The following is a 9,113-nucleotide window of genomic DNA, read 5'->3' as shown; positions in this document are numbered from 1 at the left end:
GTCATGAAGAAAAGCAATAGCAACATACTAAACGATCGGGTGCTAAGCTAATGGAATGGGTCATGTCAATCAGATCATTCAACTAATGATGTGACCTCGTTAATCAAATAACAACTCTTTGTTCATGGTTAGGAAACATAACCATCTTTGATTAACGAGCTAGTCAAGTAGAGGCATACTAGTGACACTCTGTTTGTCTATGTATTCACACATGTATTATGTTTCCGGTTAATACAATTCTAGCATGAATAATAAACATTTATCATGATATAAGGAAATAAATAATAACTTTATTATTGCCTCTAGGGCATATTTCCTTCAGTCTCCCACTTGCACTAGAGTCAATAATCTAGATTACACTGCAATGATTCTAACACCCATGGAGCTTTGGTTCTGATCATGTTTTGCTCGTGGAAGAGGCTTAGTCAACGGGTCTGCAACATTCAGATCCGTATGTATCTTGCAAATCTCTATGTCTCCCACCTGGACTAGATCCCGGATGGAATTGAAGCGTATCTTGATGTGTTTGGTCCTTTTGTGAAATCTGGATTCCTTTGCCAAGGCAATTGCACCAGTATTGTCACAAAAGATTTTCATTGGACCCGATGCACTAGGTATGACACCTAGATCGGATATGAACTCCTTCATCCAGACTCCTTCGTTCGCTGCTTCCGAAGCAGCTATGTACTCCGCTTCACATGTAGATCCCGCTACGACGCTTTGTTTAGAACTGCACCAACTGACAGCTCCACCGTTTAATGTAAACACGTATCCGGTTTGCGATTTAGAATCGTCCGGATCAGTGTCAAAGCTTGCATCAACGTAACCTTTTACGGTGAGCTCTTTGTCACCTCCATATACGAGAAACATATCCTTAGTCCTTTTCAGGTATTTCAGGATGTTCTTGACCGCTGTCCAGTGATCCACTCCTGGATTACTTTGGTACCTCCCTGCTAAACTTATAGCAAGGCACACATCAGGTCTGGTACACAGCATTGCATACATGATAGAGCCTATGGCTGAAGCATAGGGAACATCTTTCATTTTCTCTCTATCTTCTGCAGTGGTCGGGCATTGAGTCTGACTCAACTTCACACCTTGTAACACAGGCAAGAACCCTTTCTTTGCTTGATCCATTTTGAACTTCTTCAGAATCTTGTCAAGGTATGTGCTTTGTGAAAGTCCAATTAAGCGTCTTGATCTATCTCTATAGATCTTTATGCCTAATATGTAAGCAGCTTCACCGAGGTCTTTCATTGAAAAACTCTTATTCAAGTATCCCTTTATGCTATCCAGAAATTCTATATCATTTCCAATCAGCAATATGTCATCCACATATAATATCAGAAATGCTACAGAGCTCCCACTCACTTTCTTGTAAATACAGGCTTCTCCGAAAGTCTGTATAAAACCAAATGCTTTGATCACACTATCAAAACATTTATTCCAACTCCAAAAGTCTGGATAAAACCAAGTGATGTGTAATACCGAGAGGGCCCAGAGATACCTCTCTGACAATCGGAGTGACAAATCCTAATCTCGAAATACGCCAACCCAACATCTACCTTTGGAGACACCTGTAATGCTCCTTTATAATCACCCAGTTACATTGTGACATTTGGTAGCACCCAAAGTGTTCCTCCGGTAAACGGGAGTTGCATAATCTCATAGTCATAGGAACATGTATAAGTCATGAAGAAAAGCAATAGCAACATACTAAACGATCGGGTGCTAAGCTAATGGAATGGGTCATGTCAATTAGATCATTCAACTAATGATGTGACCTCGTTAATCAAATAACAACTCTTTGTTCATGGTTATGAAACATAACCATCTTTGATTAACGAGCTAGTCAAGTAGAGGCATACTAGTGACACTCTGTTTGTCTATGTATTCACACATGTATTATGTTTCCGGTTAATACAATTCTAGCATGAATAATAAACATTTATCATGATATAAGGAAATAAATAATAACTTTATTATTGCCTCTAGGGCATATTTCCTTCAATGCCCCCCTGCTGTGTTCTCAGTGCCTAATATTCTCAAATATTCCAGAATAAATCATATTTAAATTTCAGGGCATTTGGAGAACTTTTATTTTCGGGGTATTTTTATATTGCACGGATAATTCAGATAACAGACAGAAAATACTATTTTTACTTTATTTAATATAAATAACAGAAAGTGAAAGGAGGGCATAGAAGGTTGTGCTTTCTAACTTCATCCATCTCATGATCATCAAAAGGAATCCATTAACAAGGTTGATCAAGTCTTGTTAACAAACTCATTCCGAATAACATGGAACCGGAGAAATTTCGAATAACACTATGTTACCTCAACGGGGATATGCACATCCCCAATAATTAGAATAACATATTTCTTCTTGACAGTAGGAAGAGGAAATTCAAAAGCTCCAAAAATAATCGATGGAACTTTTCCAATAGAATTAATACTATGAACTTGAGGTTGTTTCCTCGGAAAGTGTACCGCATGCTCATTACCATTAACATGAAAAGTGACATTGCCTTTGGTGCAATCAATAACAGCTCCTGCAGTATTCAAAAAGGGTCTTCCAAGAATAATATACATACTATCGTCCTCGGGAATATCAAGAATAACAAAGTCAGTTAAAATAGTAACGTTTGCAACCACAACAGGCACATCCTCACAAATACCGACAGGTATAGCAGTTGATTTATCAGCCATTTGCAAAGATATTTCAGTCGGTGTCAACTTATTCAAATCAAGTCTACGATATAAAGAGAGAGGCATAACACTAACACCGGCTCCAAGATCACATAAAGCATTTTTAACATAATTTCTTTTAATGGAGCATGGTATAGTGGGTACTCCTGGATCTCCTAACTTCTTAGGTATTCCACCCTTAAAAGTGTAATTAGCAAGCATGGTGGAAATTTCAGCTTCCGGTATCTTTCTTTTATTAGTAACAATTTCTTTCATGTACTTAGCATAAGGATTCATTTTGAGCATATCAGTTAATCGCATATGCAAAAAGATAGGTCTAATCATTTCAGCAAAGCGCTCAAAATCCTCATCATCCTTTTTCTTGGATAGTTTGGGAGGAAATGGCATGGGTTTTTGAACACATGGTTCTCTTTCTTTACCATGTTTCCTAGCAACAAAGTCTCTTATCATAACATTGATTCTTTGATTGTGGGTTATCAAGATCAATAGCAGGTTCAATTTTTATATCATTATCATTGCTAGGTTGAGCATCATCATGAACATTATCATTAACATTATCACTAGTTTCAAGTTCATTACCAGATTGTGTTTCAGCATCAGAAATAGAAATATCATTTGGATTCTCAGGTGTTTCAGCAATAGGTTCACTAGAAGCATGCAAAGTCCTATCATTCTTCTTTTTCTTCCTTTTGGAAGGACTAGGTGCATCTATATTATTTCTCTGAGAATCTTGCTCAATTCTCTTAGGGTGGCCTTCAGGATACAAAGGTTCCTGAGTCATCTTACCACCTCTAGTCATAACTCTAACATCATTATCATTATTCTTACTATTCAATTCACTAAGCAAATCATTTTGAGCCTTAAGTACTTGTTCTACTTGAGTGGTAACCATAGAAGCATGTTCACTAATAAGTTTAAGTTCACCTTTGACATTAGCCATATAATCACCCAAGTGTTGAAGCATATCAGCACTGCGTTTTAATTATCTACCAAAATAAGCATTGAAGTCTTCTTTCTTAACCATAAATTTATCAAACTCGTCTAAGCATGGGCTAGCAAACTTGGTGAATGGGATTTCAGCTTTATCATATCTATAGAGAGAATTTATCTTCACTACCTATGTCGGGTTATAAAGACCATGTGTTTCTTCAATAGGCGGTAAATTAAGACCATGGATTTCTTCAATAGGCGGTAAATTAAGACCATGTATTTCTTCAATTGGAGGTAAATTCTTAACATCTTCAGCTTTAATACCCTTTTCTTTCATGGATTTGTTTGCCTCTTGCATATCTTTAGGACTGAGAAATAGAACACCCCTTTTCTTCGGAGTTGGTTTAGGAATAGGCTCAGGAGCTCGCTCAGGAACTGTCCAATTATTTTCATTTGTCAACATATTATTCTATAAAATTTTAGCTTCATCCGGTGTTCTTTCCCTGAAAACAGAACCAACACAACTATCCAGGTAATCTCTGGAAGCATCGGTTAGTCCGTTATAAAAGATATCAAGTATTTCATTTTTCTTAAGAGGATGATCAGGCAAAGCATTAAGTAATTGGAGAAGCCTCCCCCAAGCTTGTGGGAGACTCTCTTCTTCAATTTGCACAAAATTATATATATCCCTTAAGGCAACTTGTTTCTTATGAGCAGGGAAATATTTAGTAGAGAAGTAATAGATCATATCCTGGGGACTACGCACACAACCAGGATCAAGAGAATTAAACCATATCTTAGCATCACCCTTTAATGAGAACGTAAATATTTTAAGGATATAAAAGTAGCGAGTTCTCTCATCATTAGTGAACAGGGTGGATATATCATTTAATTTAGTAAGATGTGCCACAACAGTTTTAGATTCATAGCCATAAAAAGGATCAGATTCAACCAAAGTAATTATCTCAGGATCAATAGAGAATTCATAATCTTTATCAGTAACAAAGATAGGTGAAGTAGCATAAGCAGGATCATATTTCATTCTAGCATTCAGAGTTTTTTTGTTTAAGCTTAGATAATAATTTCTTAAGATCACTTCTATCATTGCAAGCAAGAAAGTCTCTTTTAGTTTCTTCATCCATAACATAGCCCTCAGGCACAACAGGTAATTCATATTTATTAGGAGAGCCTTCATAATCACTTTCATCAGTATTATCAGTTTCAATAATTTCATTCTCTCTAGCCCTAGCGAGTTGTTCATCAAGAAATTCACTGAGTGGCATAGTAGTATCAGGCATAGAAGTAGTTTCATCATAAGTATCATGCATAGCAGAAGTGGCATCATCAATAATATGCGACATATCAGAATTAATAGCAGAAGCAGGTTTAGGTGTCGCAAGCTTACTCAAAACAGAAGGTGAATCAAGTGCAGAGCTAGATGTCAGTTCCTTACCTCCCCTCGTAGTTGAGGGATAAATCTTGGTTCTTGGATCTTTCAAGTTCTTCATAATGATAAGCAGATATAAATACCAAGTGACTCAAAGAATAGAGCTATGCTCCCTGGGAACGGCGCCAGAAAATAGTCTTGATAACCCACAAGTATAGGGGATCGCAACGGTTTTCGAGGGTAGAGTATTCAACCCAAATTTATTGATTCAGCACAAGGGGAGCCAAAGAATATTCTCAAGTATTGGCAGTTGACTTGTCAATTCAAACACACCTAGAAACTTAATATCTGCAGCAAGGTATTTAGTAGCAAAGTAATATGATAGTAGTGGTAACGGTAGCAAAAGGTAATGGTAGCAAAAGTAATGTTTTTGGTATTTTGTAGTGATTGTAACAATAGCAACGGAAAAGTAAATAAGCGAAGAACAATATATGGAAAGCTCGTAGGCAATGGATCGGTGATAGAGAATTATGCCGGATGTGGTTCATCATGTAACAGTCATAACCTAGGGTGACACAGAACTAGCTCCAATTCATCAATGTAATGTAGGCATGTATTCTGAATATAGTCATACGTGCTTATGGAAAAGAACTTGCATGACATCTTTTGTCCTACCCTCCCGTGGTAGCGGGGTCCTAGCGGAAACTAAGGGATATTAAGGCCTCCTTTTAATAGAGTACCGGACCAAAGCATTAACACATAGTGAATACATGAACTCCTCAAACTACGGTCATCACCGGAAGTGGTCCCGATTATTGTCACTTCGGGGTTGCCGGATCATAACACATAGTAGGTGACTATAGACTTGCAATATAGGATCAATAACTCTCATATATTCATGAAAACATAATAGGTTCAGATCTGAAATCATGGCACTCGGGCCCTAGTGAGAAGCATTAAGCATAGCAACATCAATCTCATAACATAGTGGATACTAGGGATCAAACCCTAACAAAAATAACTCGATTACATGATAAATCTCATCCAACCCATCACCGTCCAGCAAGCCTACAATTGAATTACTCATGCACGGCGGTGAGCATCATGAAATTGGTGATGGAGAATGGTTGATGATGACAATGGCGACGGATTCCCCTCTCTGGAGCCCCGAACGGACTCCAGACCAGCCCTCTCGAGAGAGTTTAGGGCTTATCGGCGGCTCCATATCGTAAAACGTGATGAATCTTTCTCTCTGATGTTGAATAACATATTGAAAAATTATGATGATTGGACTCTTCCCGAACCACCGACTAAACCCACTCTGAAGAAGAGGGGTATATTATATCTCGGTCCTGAAGATATGCAAGAGGCAAAGAAATCCATGAAGGAAAAAGGTATTAAAGCTGAGGATGTTAAAAATTTACCTCCTATTGAAGAAATACATGGGCTTAATACACCACCACTGCCTAAGGTGGTAGAGGTAAATTCTTTAATGAAGTTCAATGATAATGATAATCCTCACAATATGCATCCTAGCCAATGCCTTTATGAGTTTGGAAACTACGTTAGAAAACAAGATCACTTCAATGCAAATGTTATGAAACAATTGAAATATAATTCTGATATGATTGCTCGCTTGAGTGACTTGTTATTTAGAATATCAAATGATGTTAGAGGTGTTGGAAATCATTCTTCTACGGTTCAAACTCAGTTAGAACAAGTTGCTAAATCACAAAGAAAATTGCTTGATGAAATGAATAATAATATGCATGACTTTGCTGTTAGAGTTGCAACTAGAGGAGGTAAAATGACTCAGGAACCACTTTATCCCGAGGGACACCCAAAAATAATTGAACAAGATTCACAAAGAGTTAACACTGATGCACCTAGTCCTTCTAGAAAGAAAAATAAAATGATAGGACTTTGCACACTTCTAGTGAACCTAAAATAGAGAAACCTCCCGATAATGATAATGAAACTTCTATCTCTAATGCTGAAACTCAATCTGGTAATGAACATCCACCTAGTGATGATGAAAAAGATAATGCTGATGTTCATGAAGACACTGAAACAAATAATAAAGAACCAGACAATGATGTTGAGATAGAACCACCTGTTGATCTTGATAACCCACAACCTAAGAATAAAAGGTATGATAAAAGAGACATCATTGCTAGAAAACACGGTAAAGAAAGAGAACCGTGGGTTAAAAAAATCTATGCCTTTTCCACCCAAAGTCAACTGAAAAGAAAGATGAAGAAGAATTTGAACGCTTTGCTGAAATGCCGAGGCCAGTCTTTTTGCGTACTCGCTTGACTGACATCTTGAAAATGCCTCCTTATGTAAAGTATATGAAAGACATCATCACTAATAAGAGAAAAATACCGGAATCTAAAATCTCCACTATGCTTGCTAATTATGATTTTAGAGATGGAGTACCTAAAAAACTTGGAGATCCGGGAATACCAACTATACCTTGCTCTATCAAAAAGAATTATGTGAAAACTGCTTTGTGTGATTTAGGAGCTGGTGTTAGTGTTATGCCTTTCTCTTTATATAGAAGACTTGATTTGAATAAACTCACACCTACTGAAATATCTTTGCAAATGGCTGACAAATCAACTGCCGTACCTATCGGTATCTATGAGGATGTGCCCGTTGTTGTTGCTAATGTTACTATTTTTACTGACTTTGTTATACTTGAGATGCCCGAGGATGACAACATGTCGATTATCCTTGGTAGACCCTTCTTGAATACTGTAGGGGTTGTTATTGATTGCAATAAAAGCAAGGTCACTTTTCATATCATTGGTAATGAACATAGGCTGCACTTTCTGAAGAAACAATTCCAAGTGAATGGTATTAATGTTATTGAAAAAACTCCGACAATCACTATTGGAAGTTTTCAAATACCTCTACTTACTGTCAAAAAGAAATACGAAATGCTTATTGTTGGGGACATTCATATCCCCATTGAGGTAACTTAGTGATTTACGAAAGTTCTTCAGTTTCATGCTAATCGAAGGTGGTTGTTAATAAGACTTGATCAACCTTATTAATGGATCATTTTTAGCATTATGAAGTTGATGAATTTAGTAAGCACTACCTTCTATCCTTACTCTTTGTTTTCTGTTTTATTAGTTAAATAAAGTAAAATGCCATGTTTTGTCTGTTTTTTGAATTTCCCGTGCAATAAAAAATGACCCAAAAATAAAAGTTCTCAGAATGCCCTGAAAATTTAATATGATTTTTTCTGAATATTTCTGAATTTCTTGTCGGGGATATTACTACCAGTATGACCCGCCCAGGAGGGGTCGGGTCAACCCTAATGGCGGGTTACATAAGAAGCCCAATATACATTCAAGATGATAGTTTATTAAACATATAGAAGGCCCAAAGGCCTGGGGCCGGCTTAAGGCCCGTTATTGTAAACCGCCGTATGAAAGGAAAGACTTGTAAAGAAAGGCATGTAAAGGAAGTCACCGAGCCGGACACGATTATGAGCCGGCCGGGACTCTGTAGGCCGCCAGGCGTCAACCCATGTATATAAGGGGACGACCCGGCGGCGGCTTGGGCAAGAAAGAACAGATCGATAACCAAGCCGGCGAGTTGAGCCTCTTGGAGATCAAAACCTCAGCAATACCAATCCCAACTAGACGTAGGCTTTTACCTTCATCGTAAGGGGCCGAACTAGTATAAAAACCCTCTCGTGTCCTTTGTCCCGATTAACCCCTTTAAGCTTCCTAGTGCGATGGCCCTACGACTAAGTCCTTGCTCTAGGACATCTGCTGTGACAATTCCACGATAGTTGACGCCCACCATGGGGCCAGCGCACGGTGGATTTGAGTTCTTGAAGGGCAACTTTGAAGGGCTCAAGGGATACGCTGTGGGCTGGATGACCAAGAGTTGTCGCGGCAAACTCTACATCGACGACGAAGGCTGGGGCCCCGAGGCTGGCTCAATCGAGTACGGGTACCGGGTCCCCTTCGGCGGAGTTCACGTCTTCATCGGCCGGATCGACGAGTCGGGCCCTGAGTCAGACATCCACACCAACCTCATCGAAATGGCTCAGCGTGCCAGGACCACC

Source organism: Triticum urartu, chromosome 5A (genome assembly GCF_056163025.1).
Source record: "Triticum urartu cultivar PI428250 chromosome 5A, HENAU_Tu73, whole genome shotgun sequence".
NCBI lineage: Eukaryota > Viridiplantae > Streptophyta > Magnoliopsida > Poales > Poaceae > Triticum > Triticum urartu.
The sequence above is the reverse complement of the archived record's forward strand: the minus strand, read 5'-3'. Positions refer to the sequence as shown.